General features: G+C 30.1%; 1 long non-coding RNA gene across 1 annotated transcript; it reads left to right on the forward strand.

The window, feature by feature from the left end:
- The first annotated feature begins 551 nt into the window (after positions 1-551).
- On the forward strand, positions 552-8,563 carry LOC143253604 (uncharacterized). Its single transcript, XR_013029729.1, has 2 exons — positions 552-1,397; positions 7,925-8,563. It is a non-coding gene; the product is annotated as an uncharacterized LOC143253604 (long non-coding RNA).
- The last annotated feature ends 14,125 nt before the right edge of the window (positions 8,564-22,688 follow it).

The following is a 22,688-nucleotide window of genomic DNA, read 5'->3' on the forward strand; positions in this document are numbered from 1 at the left end:
GCCGTGAGGGTGTATAATGTGACGGTCAATCCCACTATTCGTTGGTAAAAGAGTAGCCCAAGAGTTGGCGGTGGGTGGTGATGACTAGCTGCCTTCCCTCTAGTCTTACACTGCTAAATTAGGGACGGCTAGCACAGATAGCCCTCGAGTAGCTTTGTGCGAAATTCCCAAACAAACAAACAAACAAAAAAGATTGTGTGCCTGAAATGTTTACATAAATAGGTGAAAAGAATAAAAACCAAAGTAAATCCTTCTTCACAACTTACAGACATTATTTCCCTTAACATGTATCCACAAGGACAGTTGATGGTATTTTGTGGTGCCAAATAAACTGAATAAAAAAATTAAATAAAACTGTAAAAAATAGGTAAACAGAACACAATAATGTGCAACCTTATACTGAGGTATATTTCAAGTTAGTGATGAATCATAAAATAGAAGAAATACATTATGTGATAAAAAATACAGTTTCAAAGCTAGTTTACTGTGTCTTCGTTGTGAAGAATGAATTTGTTTACATGAAATTCGATCCATTAATTTAAATTCAGGTTTTAGATGTAGGTGTGTTATTAAAGGCGAAATTACAGTAACGTTGCGTATATCGTCAAATCTAATAAAAGAATAACTTGTACGTTCTGTGTGATTAAAGATAAACTTTATCACTTTAGTGTGAAGACAAAGTGGTGATTATAAAATAAACATTTTTGAGTATAATGGGCGCAATTAGTGAGTTTTATGTGCGTACGTGGAGTGCTACGTACTTTGTTTCTTTTGAATTTCGTGCAAAGCTACATGAGGGCGATCTGTGTTAGCCGTCCCTAATTTAGCAATGTGCGAGTTGATGAGAGAGAAGCTAGTCACCAACCCTAACTCTTGGGCTGTTTATTTATCAAAGAAAAGTGGGATTAACGTTACACTACAACACCCCCACGACTGAAATGGCGAGCATGTTTAGTGTGATATGGATTCAAACCCGCAACCCTCAGATTACGAGCCAAGTGTCTTATCCATCTGGCCATGCCGGGCTCATACGTACTTTTTTCTTAAGTAAACACGTAACAAAGATGTACGATTTTTGTATAGCATTTTTAGGTTGGAGAAGTTGCGAGCAATGAAGAGAATTGTACACCGTGGGAAATGGAAGCAAGATTCAGAGGGAGCGTAAGTTTTTTATATGCAAGGGATATATCAGATGACAATGACTTTCAAGAAGATAAAAACAGTGTTCTTGGTATCAGAGTAAAAAAGTAATGAATTTAATTGTAATGAGCCTATTATGTTGAGCAACAAATTTCAGCATTTGGCTTATGTATATAAACTGAAAGAATGAAAATAGAAGGATGTGGAAGTTGCAGGTGATTTATCGATAGGTGACATATGGATAAATAATCTGCTGGGTAAGTAAGGAGAAAAGAATTAGATTATGTTACTTGGGAGAACAGGTGGAGAGTGTAACTAACAGTGACATAACAGGAGATAAGATAAAGGGGGCTCTCAGAGATGAAGTGTCTTTTTTTTTTTCATGGTATGCACAGAGGCTAATGAAATAGGTAAAGGTAGGTCAGAGGAGATAACTGATAAGTGCAATGGATTATTAAAGGCATTTATGTTCAAGGAAACAGACCATTACTCTTTGTTAAGATACGACCAAGAATTAACTGTGTAAATGAAGTTATAAGTAGATCACAAGGGTTAGATGATAGGTTTGTGATTTAGTATGTGAATTGTAAGGATGAGCATGCTGATTGGGCTTGTTTGGATCAGTTTGGAGGAAGAAGGGAGCTATTTTGGAATGGGTGGTTTGCATTTAAATACTGTAGCAGCTGGTTTGTTTTCTAAGACTATTAACTCAGCTATGAGGGAGGTTTTAAACTAAAACTAAACAGTGGTGAGGACCAGAAAAAACTAAACACAAAAAGAATAAGAGGAAATGAAAAATTTAGCATGGTAAGTTAGTACAGAAGCAGTAGAAAAGGATAGACTTGATTGTTACTGTTGTAATGCTAGGAGTGTGAGATAAAGTATATGACTTTAAAGCACTGGTATGAATGTATAATTTTGATATAATAGGAATTACAGAAACATATGATTTTGATAAAATAAGCTCTTTTGAAATACAGTGTTACAGAAGGAAGAGTGGTTTTATATGTTAATTGTTAGTTACAGTGTGTTGATGTTGACGATATCATAGGTAACATAAAAGAGATTAAATCCATTTGGGTTTCTGTTAGTGGATATGGAGGGAAAAGGATTTTAATGGGAATTTTTAAAACAGGTGCATTTAACAAAGGATACTTAGCTAGTTTGAGAGTTCAGTACATATCATATCAGGAAAGCATGACAATTGGATCAAATAACTTTGTGTCACACTTATTATACATCATGAATTTCTTGTCTCCGTTTTTCATTATAAAAGTAATTGGATTGTGTAACATTGGAAACAAATTTGGAAAAATTAGTTTATCACAGGATATATTTCTAAATGTTGTCCATAAATTTACAGGAAGCATTTCATTTGGAATATAGAGTAATTCTTCTGAATTTTAATTCTAAGTTGAAAATTGCACAGGGTATATCCCGATAGGCAATGTGAAAATGTAATGTAGAGTGTAACATTAATTTGCACTTTGTTTGATGGATTTTCATTCTGACTCATTGTATTTCAAGTGAAGATCATGAGGACCCATTTACTGTGGCCTGTATGACACATTCCCAATGCTGCTTTGATATTAGTGGAGTTTATCAACCACGTGCAGTGTGACATACCTAGCGACACTATACATGTAGCATTTGTGTGAGCCAGTTTAGATTCTGGACAGTGCTTATTTTGAGTCTTTTGGGAACTTTTATAAACGGGAGAGTGTATCTTGATACCTTCAAGGTGTGGTCTTCCATGAGTATGTCTGTATACTATTCCATTGTATATGGTGTCCCATGCTATTGGTTCATTTTGAGTGCTTCCTGAAGGGGATTTACATAAGTAAATTTTGCTTTTTGATCTATTCACTATTTCAGTGCTGGATTCCAGCTGTATGTGAATAGAATTTAACATTCAACATTTACATGGACTGAAATGTATTTCTTATAGATACTTCCTTTCACACTTCTCACCCTTCATTTAGTGCATCATTTCTTGCAGTTACAATGATGGTTGAATTCAGAGGGAGTGAGCTGTGCTGTAAATGACTCACACTTCATATAGTGGAGGATTTTCATGTACTTATTAGTATGCAGCAATGTTATGTATAAACATGAGCTGAGGTGAAAGTCTTGAAGCTAGTGGGAAGTGAAAACATTTGTATAAAGAGGGCAACATACCTGCTTTATGTCCCCTTTTGTAGCATTTACTTTAGGATATTCAAAAGTGAATGTAAAGAAAGAACAAGGATAGTTTAAGCTGACAAAGAATACCATATCAGAACACTTACAGTCACTATATTCTTTTGAATGAGAAAATTATGTGTGAATTGTCACATATTTGTCACCAATATATTTTCAGTGTATTTGAAAATGCTTATATTAAAATGAAATTCCAACACCTCAAATTTGAAGGCATTTGATGCTCTTTAGTTTGGTATTGTGGAAATATTTTGGGTTTTTTGGCCGTGTAGAAGAATGTGGTTGAGCACACTTTCACAAAAATAAAAATTTGTGTAAGCTGATTAAAATATATGTCAGTGACATAGGAGTGGAGTGGAATTAACATGTCTTTGTACATATGCTGACATTATGAGGAGGTCAACTTGCAGAAAGTGCAGAGAAAACCTGTGAAAGGAATTGTTAGTCTCATCTTTATTGTTGTAAATTTAACATTTTTAATGTTTTTGTCTTTGGATGGAATGGTTGAACTGTGTTAAATTCAAGTAAATGACTTAATATTTATCACAAATGTGCTTTTGTTAAAATAGTTGTGTGTGTTGATTAAAAATATTTGTTTCACATCATTTAATTAGAGATGTAGTACAGATTTTGTGTGTTGCAATGTATTTGTCTTACTGTGGCTTACGTATCATGATATGATAAATATAAAACTATAATAGATCTACCATCTGACATTAAATTCAAGTTTATAGTAGTCTTTTGTCAAAATATCAGAGATTACCTGTTGTTACTCAATAAATCTGATGATCATTGATGCAGATGACCCCCAAATAAAACATATTTAACTAAAATTACTACAAATTTAAATATGCAAGATGATATATACAAATTTGCTTATGATAGTTATATAATTATGATGTTGTATTAATTTCGTTCTTGAAAGTCAGAAGGCCTCATTTACTTAATCTGATATTAATACATTAAACTTATCTATAACAGAGTTCAAATCAGTTTATTTATAATACACATAGGTATATATATAACAAGCTTACATTTAGTTGTAATGTTATTTGTAACAACTAATCTGCAATATTTTTAGTGCATATTTCTGTAGTTTAATATAAAGAAACAACAATATTTAAGCAAATATTAAACATTTCCATAATTACATGTTTTTGCATTGAAATACATGTTTGCTATGGTTGAATAAAACAACTAAAAATGTCATATGTATGATGTATAGTTAAGGATAAAAATGTTTAGCTTTGTTTCTTTAGTATTTGTCCTTGACCAGCATTAGAAGCAAAAGGCAAAATTCCATGAAACTGGTATAATTTAATGACAAGTAGTAAATTGAATGATAACTTGACTCATATTTATTTTAAGACTTAGAAGTTTGTTACTTACAAAGGTTAAGATTCTTTTCTTTTGTTATATGTATATACATGGTTGTTTTGAAATAAATTATGTTATATTAACTGCTATTACAGTAGTTTTAATAGTTGTTGATTTTTTGAATCAGATATTAATATTTCAAAATTATGATGAAAGGAGCTCATTAAAATCATCTAACATCTACTCATAACCCCATAAAATAAATAAAAATTGAGTGCTAAAACTAGTGTGAAGTCAGTCTTAAGACTTCTTTCACAGTTAAAAGAAGAAAAATATATGTGTGTGTATATAAATGAAATCTAGGCTAAATACAGTCAAACATCGATATAAGGCTAGTTGGGGTCCAAAAAATTCAACCGCGTTGTATCTGATTGCCTTTATACCGATTTGATTATATATTTTTTGACCCTCGGGTGAGCGATAATGCAAAATTTACGCGTTTGTAGTGAAATAAAGAAAAACAAACAAAACTACTTACACCAATGATATAGCATTTTTTTTATTTATTAAACTCAATTTTAAGACTGAAATTAAATGTAAAAAGCAGAATTCTAAAGAAATTTATCGAATTCATTACTTTGATGGGGGCTGATATTCTAAAAGTAGTTCCGTCAGAGCAATCATGTGATCGTTTTTACAATTAGACGCTGATTAAAATTAGTTCAATTTTAAAAGTTAATACATATAGTAATTAATTTTGATAATTTATTTACTAATTATTAAAATCTAAGTACAAACTGAAGTCAAATAATTACCAGATAAAAAAATGTCATGGCAAAGTTTAAAATACTAATTCAGTACTGAAACAAAACGGATTTTTCAAAAATTTAATAATAAAATATAGTAAGCACATAAAACAAGTTGAAATGCACAAATTTATAGTTACTCAGTAGTCTTCTTTCTTTCAAAAGCCTCCAAAAGTGTCTGTTGTCTTCCTCCTTGGTTCCGCATCCTCTTCGCAGTTTGATTGAAGTGGATTTGGTTTTTGATTTTTGATCACATTAACTGGCTGATTACATTAAGCAGTGGTAATATTAAGAGGCAGCCTCTGTAGAAACCCCAAAAAATTTGGGGCCTAAGACCCCATCGCTCCCAACTGATTATCACGCTTTATCGATTCGTTTTATATCGATGTTTACCTGTATTTTCACAAAATATTTTTATGATGTTAAATTATTTTTAAAATTTTGTTTTATTTGTTTCCAGATCATAGCTGTCAGTTTGGTGTTGCAAATCAAATCATATACTAGAAAATTAGTTTCTTTTTTGTGTTAGGATGTGCATTAATATTTCACGTTAAATCTTGAAGAAAGTGTTAACTTTGTCTTTACTGAAGTAATTTTAACATTTTTAATGTTTGTTTTTAAAAGTATGGGGGGTAAATGAAGTTAGTTCAGTCAATCTGGTATTGGGCTTGTAAATAATATAATGCAAGATTAGTTTCCTGTTTGAGTTATTTTATTATATGCAGTATTACCGTTATTGTGCATGACATGGTTGGCTCTGTTCTACATTTTCTGCCTCAGAGCCAGGACTTATGGCCTCTTGCTTTTGTAACTTATTTTCTCAAGTTGTTGTGTCTTTGGAAGATTTTGTTCAGCATTTCCAACAGCTTGCTTTTACTTGTTATTCAGATGAATGTACCTTCAGACTTCACCACCTTCACATCCTGACATTTTTCTGTTTCCATACAAGCTATCCAGATTTATGCAGCTTCTTGTCTGTGGTATCTTCATGTTGAATCTCGCTCTTTGAACAAGCTGTATCAGTAACATCACACTTACATGAAATATGACAAATAATTATATTGACTAGATAAGATTTTTGAGGATTATATATGTGCATTATTGTTATGTCAAACCACAGTATTACATTGCTGTCACAATTTTGAATAGTAAGCAATTTTACTGAGGATTTTCATTTTATGTACTTCTGATTTGTTATACCTTGTTAAAAAAACATTTTTATCATGACTGGACTGTGACTCTTACTGTGTAAAAAAACTCCTGAAGTATAAATAAGCAAGGTGGTTTTGTATTGAGTGAGCAATGAACTTATTTTATCACCTTCACCTCAAAGCACTTGCTGTGGTGACCCAAAAATTGGTAGATAAAATACACACTTAATTTGTTTTACACAGTCACTTCCTGTTGTTGTTTCTTTCACTGCAAATAATTTTTATGAATCTTCATTTTGGTATATGTAATTAGAATATATTAAACAGTCAAAATTTGTAATCCTGTTTATTTCTCTTTACTGTTGTTACAGTGTTAAGTTGTATATTTTTCAATGAGTAGATATGTGGTGTGTATAACAGCTCCATGGAATAAAGCACCTTTATCAATAAAATTCCACACTTATCAATATGTTAGGAATTTTCTGTTCATCTCAAGGTATAGGTTCTTATTTGTTAAGAAACTGTCATCCATTAAGAATACAATTAACCAACTCTTGTTTTTTTTATGGTTTATTTTTGTATTTGAAGAAATTACTACACATTTCAAGTCTCATCATATGGTGCAAGACCATAAAAGGGTAAGAGATACTAATAGAGAACAGCTTTAAGAGATGAATAAAAGCAAAGTTTAGATATTACTGGATAAAGATTATCAACTAGTTACATGAGGAATAATTTATGCTTCTGTGATAATATGATTTAAATGTAACTTATGTACTGATGAACATGAACAACATAATTTAGTGGAAAGCTTAAAAGACATTGACATAAGTCACAGTCTTAGAAGTTTGTTATAGTATTTTTAAATATTGTCTTCATTCCTGTAATTGTTTTCATATTAAGCCTATTTGTATGTGTAAATGTCAAAGCTCATGTTTTTTGACATTTTAGAGAGTACCATTCAACATAGTATTGTGTATCTGATGTCAGTTATTAAATATGTGTTTATTTTATACTTTATTACTTATTATACTTAAAACTTTAGGTGTGCATTTCAAAGACTGTTCAAATACAATATGAAGATTATACATTGACAAAAAAGAAACTTTATTTTTCACATGAATATTGACTTTTGCTTTGATATGTTAAGTCAAAACAGATATCATCAATTTGCAGACATATCTTTGTAACTCATTTAGTTTTCGTGCATAACAGACTTTTATGTTCTCCTAAAAGCTTGCAATGTTTTTTATACATACATATGATAGATTTTGAATTTTATTAAGTATTCCTTTTTCATTATCGAGTCAGTCAATTGGACCAGTTCCATGCATGCTGGTTTCAGTTGTATTCGATCACAAATTATGACAAAGACGTCATGTTGTGGTTCCCTGAAATGTGCTCGTTGTGGTGGCAAGGACCAGGATGCGTATGAGTGTGAAATGGACCCACATTGTGTCAATTACAATGGCTCTCACCATTCCTACTCGTAGCTCTAAACCGGGGACTGGAAAGGCCAACTTCGGGTGACTGATAGTGGTTCTTGTACTTACCTGTTAGTCTTCCTGATGGGTTATTATAATAACCATTATGCAACAGAAAGTCCTTTACGACTTCACTTACTGTAGTTTCTCTCTTAACGTTGTAGACTAGATGTCAACATTGGTTTTATGCTATTTATGTTTTTAAACTCTAATTTGTTTTACCTTAATTTCCTTTTATGAAATTTACTACATTTACTTTTACCTTTTCACCAGATGTTTGGCACAGATAGCCTAGCTGCTTTGTGCCATAAAATACTAAATCAACCAACCAATCAATGTTTTATTAGTAAAGAGTGGAACAATACTGTAATTGTTTTTATATAAGAAGAATGGAATAGAATTTTTTCGAATAATGATCTGTTAATGTATCGTTTATATTTCATGAATAAAACTGAAATACATACCAGGTTTATCTCATTTTTATTGAAAATTAGATTTTCATTTTTTGACAATCATATTTTATCTTTCAGCAAATTGTGAAGATCGTATAAAATGAAACTTAGAGTGAATTAAAAAAAGTTGCACTTAGTGTTCAAAAACAGTTGTCCTGTTGAAGAATCACTTTTTAACAGATCATCTACAGGAATAATTCAAGAAGATTCAACAAATCCATAAAGTGAGCTTAGCTTAGTTTTAGAACAAGCATAGAATATTTGGTCTGTACTGTTGTGCTCTAAAGTCCGCTCATGATTTTTTAGACTCCAGTATACTAGAAATTCTTCCATTATCTCCAGGTGTATTTGTATCTTACTTGAAGAAGAGACCAATGAAAAAATATTGTTAGGACATTCACCCATGATCCTTCAGTACATACCCCACATTTTGCACCTTTAACTTGTGAAGGTCATATAAATCAATGAGGGGACTAGGAATACAAAATCTAATGCCAGATTTAAGTTAGAGATCCCTAAAACACCTGCTGCTAGACCACTATTTTACCTGATTTAACCTTGTGGTGCATTTTACCTCCTCTTAGTGATGGGGGTGGGGTGGCTATACTATATAGATAATGACCCTACTTGAGTTAACCAGAATTTTACTCAAAACATTTTGTTTTGCTATCTTCAAAACTGTGGGAAAGGTATATGGACAGTAAACAAATTCACAAACATGTCTCCCAATGGAACAGCAGTACATCTGCAGAATCACACTAAATACCAGGTTTCAGTACCCATGGTTGGCAGAGCACAGATAGTCTATTGTGTAGCTTTGTGCTTAATTCTAAACAAACAAACACATATTATCAATTAACACAGGTACATTTCTCCATTTAATATTTCTAAGACATCCACATATTTTTCTGAAGATTTTTTTTCACAGCTTTAGAATGACCTTGAAGTTGTATGCTAATTCTGTAGTTGAGAGACAATTAAAGGGTTTTGGGCACCTACAGTTTCTTTACCTTTGGCATTTCATATTTTGCAAATGCTGTTATTTTTGCATTTGTATGAGCTTTGAAGAGAAAGAAATGTCTTGTTTTAGATTATCAAAGATTTTTGCAAGACTAACCTCAATGTCAAGTAAAATTGCTAGATTGAACTAGATAGAAAAGTAGTCATTTACAGAGAAACATATTTTAAACACAGCATAATATGTAGTACTGTGATTGTGTGTCTATTAAGTAATCATTTTCTTTCTTTGTAATTTTCATCACTTGAGATCTCTGTTTCAAGATGTTAAGTGTGTGTGGCTATCAGGTGTATTTATTGAATAGTCAGATCCAAAGTCAGATATCAGGACTTGCTTGTATTATAATTTATTATTAAGTTCCTGACTAATTACTAGGAAAAGAGACCTTTTAACTTTTCTGTTGTGTATATTTCCACCCATGTTTAATTTTTTTTCTGTGAATGTCATGGTGTTTTAGTGAATTACATTTAAATTTAATTGAACTATTTTCTTATGGTATATGAATAAGTTTGTCATCGAAACATAGTTAATAATCCAAATTTTAGTAGCACATCAGGTTTCACTCCTTAACTTTACAAGGCAACATCAGTACAAGAATTGTGACTTTTCTTCTTGACATCCCTCTTCTCTAATGCATTTACAATCCCTCCAAGAAATATTAAATTTGAAATAAATTGCTTATGATATTAACAGTGTTCAGGCAAAGAATAATTTTTATAGCTTTCAATTTTATTTAGTTACAGTGCTACAAAATAGGAAATCATATCCCACATTCACACTGACCCATCAAATCCTGTTTTTCAGAAGTGCCGTTAATTTTCTCTGTGTTTAATACTATATTTTTATATTCAATAGGAAGTGAAGGTTTTAATCTATGAAATGAGATAAATTGTTTTCTGTATTGAGAATTGTCTATTTTCACTTGAAGTTCAAACTTTATTCCCTTGCAAACACATCAATGAGCTTAGCTGATTATAACCATTTTAAGTTAGCTTACATAAAATAAGAAATAATAAATTTTTATGAGGTATGCTTGCAAGCAACTTATAAGCAGTCTTATGTGATTCAGTAGGGTAAATTTGATCTTCATATTTACCAAGTAAATTACAAATTTTATGGTGAGAATATCAGTTAAATATGATACAAAAGGACAATAAAACTATAAGTATAAACAGATATATACTGTTGTACATTTCAAGCTATTTAGAATAAAGAAATGTTTCATGTTACAATCTGAAGTTATTCTAGAAAGAAAAATGTAATTTAAGTATATATTGATTTTTTTATTTAGTGATCACAAGGTCAGTCAAGGTCAGATTTTTTCAGACAAATAGAAGTACTTTCTAATTTTAACATAAAGATCATTTTGCACTCCAAGCAGCCAACACTTTGACTCCATATGTTAATGGAGAAATACTTATTGAAAATACTTCATAAAAAATTCTGTATTTTTGTCAAAAAATGGTTCCTGATGACTGCTGAAAGTTTTTGTTATTTAGTAGAGATGAACAAAACATATAAGTTATTGAATGGACACAAAAAAGGTCAATTTGGGGTCACGAACTTAGTTAACCCTTTCACTATGGGCTTGGCATAACATACACAAATTCATCTACACTTTTCCACGCATTAAGTGTTTGTGCTATAACCTTTGATATAGCATATGTATTTTTACAAAATTTGTTATACTTTTACTAAAGATTACAGATTGTTTAATGAAATATTTTTACTAGAAATGTGTTTGCGAAAATAGTGTCTGTTTCGTTACTAGTCTAAATATAAAGGGATTTCATGTTAGGATTAAGAGAACTGTTTCTCATCCTCATAATCTCAAACATTATTTACATAATCTCTAAAACATCCTAAATACATTTCAAACATTTATTGATGACCAGAAACCCACTTGAAGTAAAAATGTATCTCGGAATGGCTGGTATGGGTATTAACACTTTATTGAAAAGGAGAGAACAACGCTTCAACCTTCCTAGATCATTTTCAGGTCAAATGGAAATTTTAATCGTAGCACGCTGAGGCTCTTCACGCTAAGAAAAATATACTTGTGGTAATGAAGTTCATCTTTCAATGTTGTAACATCATTGAAAATTTTCCTCGGTTAAAGTCATTACTGTTCACAATGTGACAACGATTTGAGCATTTAAACAAGCATAATTCTTCTGATTATTTTAATGTTTGTAAAAATGATGAAGGCTTGAGAGTTGAACCCCTAGTTTGTAGTGGTTGTGACAAATTTTGTAAGTCTGCTAAATTTTAAAAAGAGAATGAATCAAAGAATAGTAAACAAACGATATCTTTGATAATTTCTACCAGCACGTAAATACTTTTGTCGTTAGTATCAGAAAAAAGATTCATCAAATACACACTTGTTTTGTTTTTCAAAAGAGGTCATGGAACCTAATTGTAATTTATTTGATGAAGTCTGTCAATTCTTTGTTTACAAAGAAGGTACGAATTATACAGCTATAGCACATAATATGAAAGAGTTAGACAGACCACCTAAAATTATTTTAGTCGCCAAGAAATGAAGCTCGAAATTATCATAAATGAAACAAAAAAATACGCTTATCATATTTGGGCTACTCATTTATCAATGAATTGTGGGATTAACGGTCACTTATAATGCCCCCACGGTTGAAACAACGAACATGTTTAGTGAGACGGGGGATTCAAACCTGTGACCCTCAGATTACAAGTCAAGAGCCTTAACCACCTGGTAATGCCGGGCAATTGTTTCTTAAACATTTGTCTTAACAGTAACAGTGTTAAAAAAATAGAATACTGACATTTGGTACTGACTACTTATTTTCAAATCACAAGTATAAATCCAGTGGTGAAGACTAGTAGGAGTAAAGTGTTCACAGTTTGTTAGATGTAACGAGTACAATGTGTCATTGATTTTATTTAGGAATGTGAGTCGCCCCTATACTTTTAAGGAAGCTAGTAATAAAGATATGCAATTTTATACACAGTATGTAAGATGGAGGAGAAATTAAAGTCTATCCTAATAAAGTAGAGGTAATAGATAAAGAGAAGAACACACTGTAGGAAATAGAAGTGCAATTTCAGAAGGAACTTAAGCTTTTACATGCAAGGGATACATCAGCTGACAATAACTTTCAAGAAAGCAGAAAGAGTATTATTAGAGTGAAAAGTAATGAAATTATTTATAATAAGTCTGTTTTGTTAAATAATAAATTTCAGCCTTTGGTTTATGCAGATGAGGAAACGTTGGATGGAAGGAAAACCAAAGGGTCAGAGAAAGATGTAGAAGATAAGTATGCTATCAGCCATAGGTGATTACTCCAAAGAGGAGGACAATAACCAATGTTGTGAATAAAGAAAAGCCATGAACTAATTTTGTTGGGGATACTCTGCAAAACTGACTGTAAGATGAAGTTATACATAGGTCACTAGGGCTAAGTGCTTAGCTGAAATCTGTATGTAAGGATGAACACATTGACTAGATGGTTACATTTCAATAGGATAGGAGCAGACTTGTTTCCTATGGCAACTTACTGGGCTTTAATAGAATATTTAGAAATGGACTAGATAGTAACGAGGACCAGGAGAAATTAAATTGAAAGAAAATAAAAAGGAGACATGATTATTGTAGGAAATAGGAATTATAATTACTAATAAGCTTCATTGTTATTATTATAATGCTCAAAATATAAAACTTAAAATAGATTACTTTATGCCACTGGTAGGAATAAAAGGTTTTTGAAATAATGGGAATAACTGAAACAATAGTACTGATGAATATAGTAAGAATCTTTACAATCAAATTAAGATTTCAGCTCTTAATGAAATCATAATAGAACATATTTATTGGGTAATATCACAGTCAAACCATGAGGGAGAAATGCCTTTGGAAACTGTTGAGTTTCTTAAGCAATTAGTCAAGGAACCTATTGAAACAAAGCTATGTTAAATTTATTCTTAACTTCAAATACAGAAATGATTATGGAATTTGTGGAACATCTGGATGGATATGATAGGTGCTCTATCAGGTGCAATGTTTTGTTGTAAATAGAGATAAATAACAACGATATTTGGGTCATAATTCAAAATAAAAATTGAAAGGATGCAACAAGAATAATCTGTTCTGAATTGGTCAACTGAGGTATTTGGCGACACTGATCAGATATGTAACTTTTTAAAGGTAAATTTTTCAATATATTTCAAGGTAAATATATTCCTCATAAAATGAAAAGGGTAGCTGCAAGGAAACAATAAACAGGTTGGCTCACAAACAGTTTAAGAGATAAGATTTACTAAAACCGTCATAAATTTAAAAAAAATTTAAATTAACTGGTAAGCTCAAAAAGTTGGTAAAACAACAAATGAAAATATCAAAAAGGATATATAAGAAAAGATGTTCTGTAGATTTAAAAAGTACATTAAAAGAAAAGAAAACGTTTTGTCATACGTGGAGATGCTGAAATTTATCAAACTGTTTTCTCTTCATAAAACGAGTTGTATTGGTCTGATCAAACTGTTTGAGGTTGAAAGTGGAGTTGTTATTGTGCTGATGCATGATTGTTTTTTCTATATTTGCCAATGAAAATAGTAGAACTATGGGACACAGGTATGACTTACGGAAGAGTAAGAGTCGTTTATAGCTAAAGTAGTTTCAATTATTTAAGTGGTTGGTTAGCCTTTGGGATGGGTTATCTTCAGACGTCGTAGAAGCAGTAAATAAAAGTTTAGACAAAACGTTTGATAAGTATATGAACGATAACGACTGGCTGTAATTCTTTTTTTACATTATTCTAATTTAGTTAGGGCCCGGCAGGGCCAAGCGTGTTAAGGCGTGCGACTCGTAATCTGAAGGTCACGGGTTCGCATCCCCTTTGTGCCAAACATGCTCTCCCTTTCGGCTGTAAGGGCATAATAATGTGACGGTCAATCCCACTATTCGTTGGTTAAAGAGTAGCCCAAGAGTTGGCAGTGGGTGTTGATGACTAGCTGTCTTCCCTCTTGTCTTACACTACTAAATTAGGGACGGCTAGCACAGATAGCCCTCAAGTAGCTTTGTGTGAAATTCAAAACAAACAAACAAACTAATTTAGTTAAGGCAATGAAACAACCGAGATTGACTAATGTGTTCTGAAAATGTTATATCAATAGACATGTCATTGTGTGCATGTCATATTGCAAAATCTATGTTGTGAGAAAGTTGATAAATTGTTAAAAAGAAATATGTCCTCATTATTTCATTTTAATCATGTTACCAAAAATCATTATTGAATTAATATAATATTTAAGAGTACGTTTTAATTATTCTATAGTATCATCCTTTTTCAGGATGATTTAATTGAATGATAAGGAAAGTTAATTAACTGGTAAATTACTAATATAAACTGATTGTATTGATTATATTCATGTTAATCAGATGTCTACTAGCCCAACTTTGTGGAACTATGATGCTTTGTCACCAATTATAGCAATCTTTCTCTAGCCGTTTTTACATATGTAAAGACAGTAACATTTTGTAATCAAACTGTCCGTTGGGGCTGAAAAGCTGTTATATTCAGTGAAGCTATCCTCATAAATTATATATCTTCAGGATTGATTCCACTGCAGCAATTCTGTCTTGAATTCTGTTTGTGTTATTTCATCTTTTCACACATAAATCCAATACAAAATGTTTTTGTAATACATTTAATACAATAAGGAATTCAATTTAAACTTTTCTTAATTTATTATTTAACAAAAATAAACACAAATGTAACATAAACAGGTACACAGTTCCAAAAGAACAGTTCCATAAAAGTACAACACCTCAATTCTATTAACGTAAAACACCTCAACAGTTTGAATAGAACAGTTCTATAAAAGTACCACTTCTAAATGGCTTAAAGAGAAACGTTTTTTTTTTTTAAATCATAAAAGTTTAAATAAAACAGTTCTACAAAAATAAAACATCTTACAGGTTTAAGAATAAATATCCCATGAAAGCAAAAAATTTTCAATAGTTTAAATTGAACAGATTAAATAGAACAGTTCTAAGAAAATAATACATCTTGAAGGTTTAAACAGGACAGATCTATGAAAGTACAAAATCTTAACAGTTAAAGTGGAACAGTTCTATGAAAGACTAAATTTCAACAGATTCAATCGTACAGTTCTAAGAAAGTACAATTTCTAAAAGATTATATAGTACTGTTCTATCAAAAAAATTGTATCTTAACAGTTTAAATAGAACAGTTCTATGAAGCTACTACAGTTGAAATGTTTAACTAGAAGTGTTCTATGAAAGCATTACTCCTTAAATATTTAAATATAACAGTTCTAATAAAGGACTACAACTCAATAGTTTATCTAGATCAGTTCTATAAAACCAATGCAGTTCAAATGTTTAAACAGAAAAGTTCTATTACAGTACAATATCTTAAAAATTAAATAGAACAGTTCTATGAATGTACTAGACCTCAAATGTTTCAGTAGAACAGTTCTATTAAAGTACAAAACTCAAAAGTTTAAATAGAACAGTTCTATTAAAGTAAAACACTGCTCTAAAAGGTTAAATAGTACTGTTCTATCAAAAAATTGCATCTCAACAGAATAAATAGAACAGTTCTATGAAGCTACTACAGTTGAAATGTTTAACTAGAAGTGATCTATGAAAGCATTACACCTTAACAATTTAAATATAACAGTTCTATTAAAGGGCTACAACTATACAGTTTATCTAGATCAGTTCTATGAAACTACTGCATTTCAAATGATTAAATAGAACAGTTCTATGAATGTACTAGACCTCAAAAGTTTCAGAAGAACAGTTCTATTAAACTACAAAACTCAACAGTTTAAACAGAACAGTTCTATTAAAGTGCAACACCTCAAGAGTTTAAATAGAACTGTTCTATTAAAGTGCAACACCTCGTCAGTTTAAATAGAACTGTTCTATTAAAGTACAACACCTCAACAGTTTCAGTAGAACGGTTCTATAGAAGTATTACTCCTTCATGGCATAGAGAGAAAAGCTTTGTTAAAAAACATATAAACAGTTTAAATAGAACAGTTCTACAAAAGTAAAACATCTTACAGGTTTAAGAATAAAAGTCCCATGAAAGCAAAAAAATTTCAGTAGCTTAAATAGAACAGTTCTAGAAACGTTTTTCAGTTCAACAGTTTAAATAATACAGTTTTTTGAAAATACTACTCCTGAACAGATTAAATAGAACAGTTCTAAGAACATAATACATCTTGAAGGTTTAAATAGAACAGATCTATGAAAATACAAAATCTTAACAGTTAAAGTGGAACAGTTATATCAAAACCTAAATGTCAACACATTCAATCGTACAGTTCTAAGAATGTAGAATTTCTAAAAGGTTAATAGCACTGTTCTATAAAAAAAATTGCATCCTTACAGTTTAAATAGAACAGTTCTATGAAGCTCCTACAGTGAAAAGTTTAACAAGAAGTATTCTGTGAAAGCATTACACCTTAACAATTTAAACATAACAGTTCTAATAAATGGCTACAACTCAATAGTTTATCCAGATCAGTTCTATGAAACTACTACAGTTCAAATGTTTCAATAGAACACTTCCATTAAAGTACAACATCTTAATAATATAAATAATACAGTTCTATGAATGCACTAGACCTCAAAGTTTCAGTAGAACAGTTCTATAAAAGAACAAAATCTCTAGAGTTTAAATAAAACAGTTCTATTAAAGTGCAAAACCTCAACAGTTTCAGTAGAACAGTTCTATAAAAGCACTAATCCCTCATGGCTTAAAGAGAAGAGCTTTGTCAAAAAACACATATCAACAGTTTAAATAGAACAGTTCTACAAAACTAAAACATCTTAAAGGTTAAAGAAGAAAAGTCCCATAAAAGCAGAAAATTTCAATAGTTTTAACAGAAAAGTTCTAGAAAAGTACTACATTTCAACAGTTAAATTATTAAACTTCTATGAAAATTCACCTCCTGAAAAGATAAAAAAAAATCGCCCTATGAAAATACTACATTTTAAAGGTTTAAAGAGAACAGTTCTATGAAAAAACAAAATCTTAACAGTTTAAATAGAACAGTTCTATAAAAAGCAAATTTTCAACGAATTCAATAGAACAGTTCAATGAAAGTACAATTTCATAAAGGTTAAATAGTACTATTCTATCAAGAAATTGCATCTCAACAGTTTAATTAGAATAGTTCTATGAAACTACTACAGTTGAAATGTTTAACTAGAAGTATTCTAGGAAAGCATTACACCTTAACAATTTAAATATGACAGTACTATTAAAAGTCTACAACTTAATAATTTCTCTAGATCAGTTCTATCAAACTACTGCAGCTCAAATGTTTAAATAGAACAAATCTATGAATGTACTAGACATCAAAAGTTTCAGTAGAACAGTTCTATTAAAGTACAAACCTCAACAGTTTAAATACATTTCTATTAAAGTGCAACAAATTAAAAGTTCAAATAAAACTGTTCTATTGAAGAACAAAACTCAACAGTTTAAATAGAACAGTTCTAATAAAGTGCAACACTTAAACACTTTCAATAGAACAGTTCTATTAAACTGCAAAATCTCTACAGCTTAAATAGAACTGTTCTATTAAAGTACAACATTCTTCTAAAACATTAAATAGTACTGTTATATCAAAAAATTTCATCTCAACAGTTTCTTTAGAACAGTTCTATTAATCTACTACAGTTTAAATGTTTAATTAGAAGTGTTCTATGAAAGCATTACACCTTAACAATTTAAATATGACAGTACTATTACAAGTCTACAACTCAATAGTTTATCCAGATCAGTTCTTTGAAACTACTGCAGTTAAAACGTTTAAATAGAACAGTTCCATTTAAGTACAACATCTTAATAATTTAAATAGAACAGTTCTATGAATGACCTACACCTCAAAGTTTCATTAGAACAGTTCTATTAATGTACACAATCTCTACAGTTTAAATAGAACAATTCTATTAAAGTGCAACACCTCAAAAGTTAAAAAACTCTTCTATTAAAATACACAATCTCTACAGTTTAAATAGAACAATTCAATTAAAGTGCAACACCTCAAAAGTTAAAAAAACTCTTCTATTAAAGTACAAAACTCAACAGTTTAAATAGAACATTCCTATTAAATTGCAACACCTCAAAAGTTCAAATGAAACTGTTCTATAAAAGTACAAAACTCAACAGTTTAAATAGAAAAGTTCTAATAAAGTGCAACACTTAAACACTTTCAATCGAACAGTTCTATTAAAGTACTACACTTCAACAATTTCAAAAGAACAGTTCTGATAAAGTACAACACCTCAACAGTTTCAGTAGAACAATTCTGTAAAAGCACTATTCTCTCATGGTTAAAGAGAAAAGCTTTGTCAAAAAACACACATCAACAGTTTAAATAGAACAGTTATAAAAAACTGCTACATTTCAAACATTTAAATAGAACCGTTCTACAAAATTAAAACATCTTGAAGGTTTAAGAAGAAAAGTCCCAAGAAAGCAGTAAATTTCTATAGTTTTAATAGAACAGTTCTAGAAAAGTGCTACTACTGAAAAGATAAGATTAAATAGCTCTATGAAAATACTACATTTTAAAGGTTTAAGTTGAAGAGTTCTATAAAATTTCAAAATCTTAAAAGTTTAAGTAGAACAGTTCTATCAAAAACAAAATTTCAACGAATTCAATAGTACAGTTCTATGAAAATACAATTTCTTAAAGGTTAAATAGTACTATTCTATCATAAAATTGCATCTCAACAGTTTAATTAGAACAATTCTATGAAACTACAACAGTCGAAATGTTTAACTAGAAGTATTCTAGGAAAGCATTACACTATAGCAATTTAAATATAACAATTCTATTAAAAAGCTAACTCAATAGTTTATCCAGATCAGTTCTTTGAAACTACTGTAGTTCAAATGTTTAAATAGAACAGTTCTATTTAAGTACAACATCTAAATAATTTAAATAGAACAGTTCTATGAATGAACTACACCTCAAAGTTTCATTAGAACAGTTCTATTAAAGTACACAATCTCTACAGTTTAAATAGAACAATTCTATTAAAGTGCAACACCTCAAAAGTTTAAATAGAACTGTTCCATTAAATTACAAGAGTTGAAGAGTTTTAAAAGAACAGTTCTCATAAAGTACAAAAGTCAACAGTTTAAATAGAACAGTTCTAATAAAGTTTACCACTTAAACACTTTCAATAGAATAGTTCTATTAAACTGCAAATTCTCAACAGTTGAAATAGAACCATTCTATTAAAGTAGAACATACTTCGAAAAGCTTAAAGAGTACTGTTCTATCAAAAAATTGCATCTCAACAGATATCTAGATCAGTTCTATGAAACTACTGCAGTTCAACTGTTTAAATAGAACACTTCTATTAAAGTACAACATCTTAACCATTTAAATAGAACAGTTCCATCAATATAAAAGACCTCAAAAGTTTCAGAAGAACAGTTCTATTAAAGTAGAAAATCTCTACAGTTTAAATAGAACAGTTCTATTAAAGTGCAACAACTCAATAGTTTAAATAGAACTGTTCGATTAAAGTACAACACTTCAACAGTTCAAAATAACAGTTTTATTAAAGTATATAACCTCAACAGTTTCAGTAGAACAGTTCTATAAAATCCCTACTTCTTCATGGCTTAAAACAAAAGCTTTGTGAAAACACATATTAACAGTTTAAATGAAACAGTTCTATAAAACTTCTACATTTTAAACGTTTAAATAGAACAGTTCTACAAAACAAAATATCTTAAAGGTTTAAAAAGAACAATTACATGAAAGCAGAAAATTTCAATAGTTTTAACAGAAAAGTACTAAATTTCAAGAGTTCAATTAATAAACTTCTATGAAAATGCACCTCTTGAAAAGATAAAATAAAATAGCTCAATGAAAATACTACATTTTAAAGGTTTAAATAGAACAGTTCTATAAAAGTAGAAAATCTCAATAGTTTAAGTAGAATAGTAAAATCAAAACAAAATTTCAACGAATTCAATATAACAGTTCTATGAAAGTACAATTTCATAAAGGTTAAATAGTACTATTCTATCAAAAAATTGCATCTCAACAGATTAATTAGAACAGTTCTATGAAACAACTACAGTTGAAATGTTTAACTAGAAGTGTTCTATGAAAGCATTACACCTTAACAATTGAAATATAACAGTCCTATTAAATGGCTACAACTCAATAGTTTATCCAGATCAGTTCTATGAAACTACTACAGTTCAAATGTTTCAATAGAACACTTCCATTAAAGTACAACATCTTAATAATATAAATAATACAGTTCTATGAATGCACTAGACCTCAAAGTTTCAGTAGAACAGTTCTATAAAAGAACAAAATCTCTAGAGTTTAAATAAAACAGTTCTATTAAAGTGCAAAACCTCAACAGTTTCAGTAGAACAGTTCTATAAAAGCACTAATCCCTCATGGCTTAAAGAGAAGAGCTTTGTCAAAAAACACATATCAACAGTTTAAATAGAACAGTTCTACAAAACTAAAACATCTTAAAGGTTAAAGAAGAAAAGTCCCATAAAAGCAGAAAATTTCAATAGTTTTAACAGAAAAGTTCTAGAAAAGTACTACATTTCAACAGTTAAATTATTAAACTTCTATGAAAATTCACCTCCTGAAAAGATAAAAAAAATCGCCCTATGAAAATACTACATTTTAAAGGTTTAAAGAGAACAGTTCTATGAAAAAACAAAATCTTAACAGTTTAAATAGAACAGTTCTATAAAAAAGCAAATTTTCAACGAATTCAATAGAACAGTTCAATGAAAGTACAATTTCATAAAGGTTAAATAGTACTATTCTATCAAGAAATTGCATCTCAACAGTTTAATTAGAATAGTTCTATGAAACTACTACAGTTGAAATGTTTAACTAGAAGTATTCTAGGAAAGCATTACACCTTAACAATTTAAATATGACAGTACTATTAAAAGTCTACAACTCAATAATTTCTCTAGATCAGTTCTATCAAACTACTGCAGCTCAAATGTTTAAATAGAACAAATCTATGAATGTACTAGACATCAAAAGTTTCAGTAGAACAGTTCTATTAAAGTACAAACCTCAACAGTTTAAATACATTTCTATTAAAGTGCAACAAATTAAAGTTCAAATAAAACTGTTCTATTGAAGAACAAAACTCAACAGTTTAAATAGAACAGTTCTAATAAAGTGCAACACTTAAACACTTTCAATAGAACAGTTCTATTAAACTGCAAAATCTCTACAGCTTAAATAGAACTGTTCTATTAAAGTACAACATTCTTCTAAAACATTAAATAGTACTGTTATATCAAAAAATTTCATCTCAACAGTTTCTTTAGAACAGTTCTATTAATCTACTACAGTTTAAATGTTTAATTAGAAGTGTTCTATGAAAGCATTACACCTTAACAATTTAAATATGACAGTACTATTACAAGTCTACAACTCAATAGTTTATCCAGATCAGTTCTTTGAAACTACTGCAGTTAAAACGTTTAAATAGAACAGTTCCATTTAAGTACAACATCTTAATAATTTAAATAGAACAGTTCTATGAATGACCTACACCTCAAAGTTTCATTAGAACAGTTCTATTAATGTACACAATCTCTACAGTTTAAATAGAACAATTCTATTAAAGTGCAACACCTCAAAAGTTAAAAAAACTCTTCTATTAAAATACACAATCTCTACAGTTTAAATAGAACAATTCAATTAAAGTGCAACACCTCAAAAGTTAAAAAAACTCTTCTATTAAAGTACAAAACTCAACAGTTTAAATAGAACATTCCTATTAAATTGCAACACCTCAAAAGTTCAAATGAAACTGTTCTATAAAAGTACAAAACTCAACAGTTTAAATAGAAAAGTTCTAATAAAGTGCAACACTTAAACACTTTCAATCGAACAGTTCTATTAAAGTACTACACTTCAACAATTTCAAAAGAACAGTTCTGATAAAGTACAACACCTCAACAGTTTCAGTAGAACAATTCTGTAAAAGCACTATTCTCTCATGGTTAAAGAGAAAAGCTTTGTCAAAAAACACACATCAACAGTTTAAATAGAACAGTTATAAAAAACTGCTACATTTCAAA

Source organism: Tachypleus tridentatus, chromosome 6, assembly GCF_004210375.1.
Source record: "Tachypleus tridentatus isolate NWPU-2018 chromosome 6, ASM421037v1, whole genome shotgun sequence".
Taxonomy (NCBI): domain Eukaryota; kingdom Metazoa; phylum Arthropoda; class Merostomata; order Xiphosura; family Limulidae; genus Tachypleus; species Tachypleus tridentatus.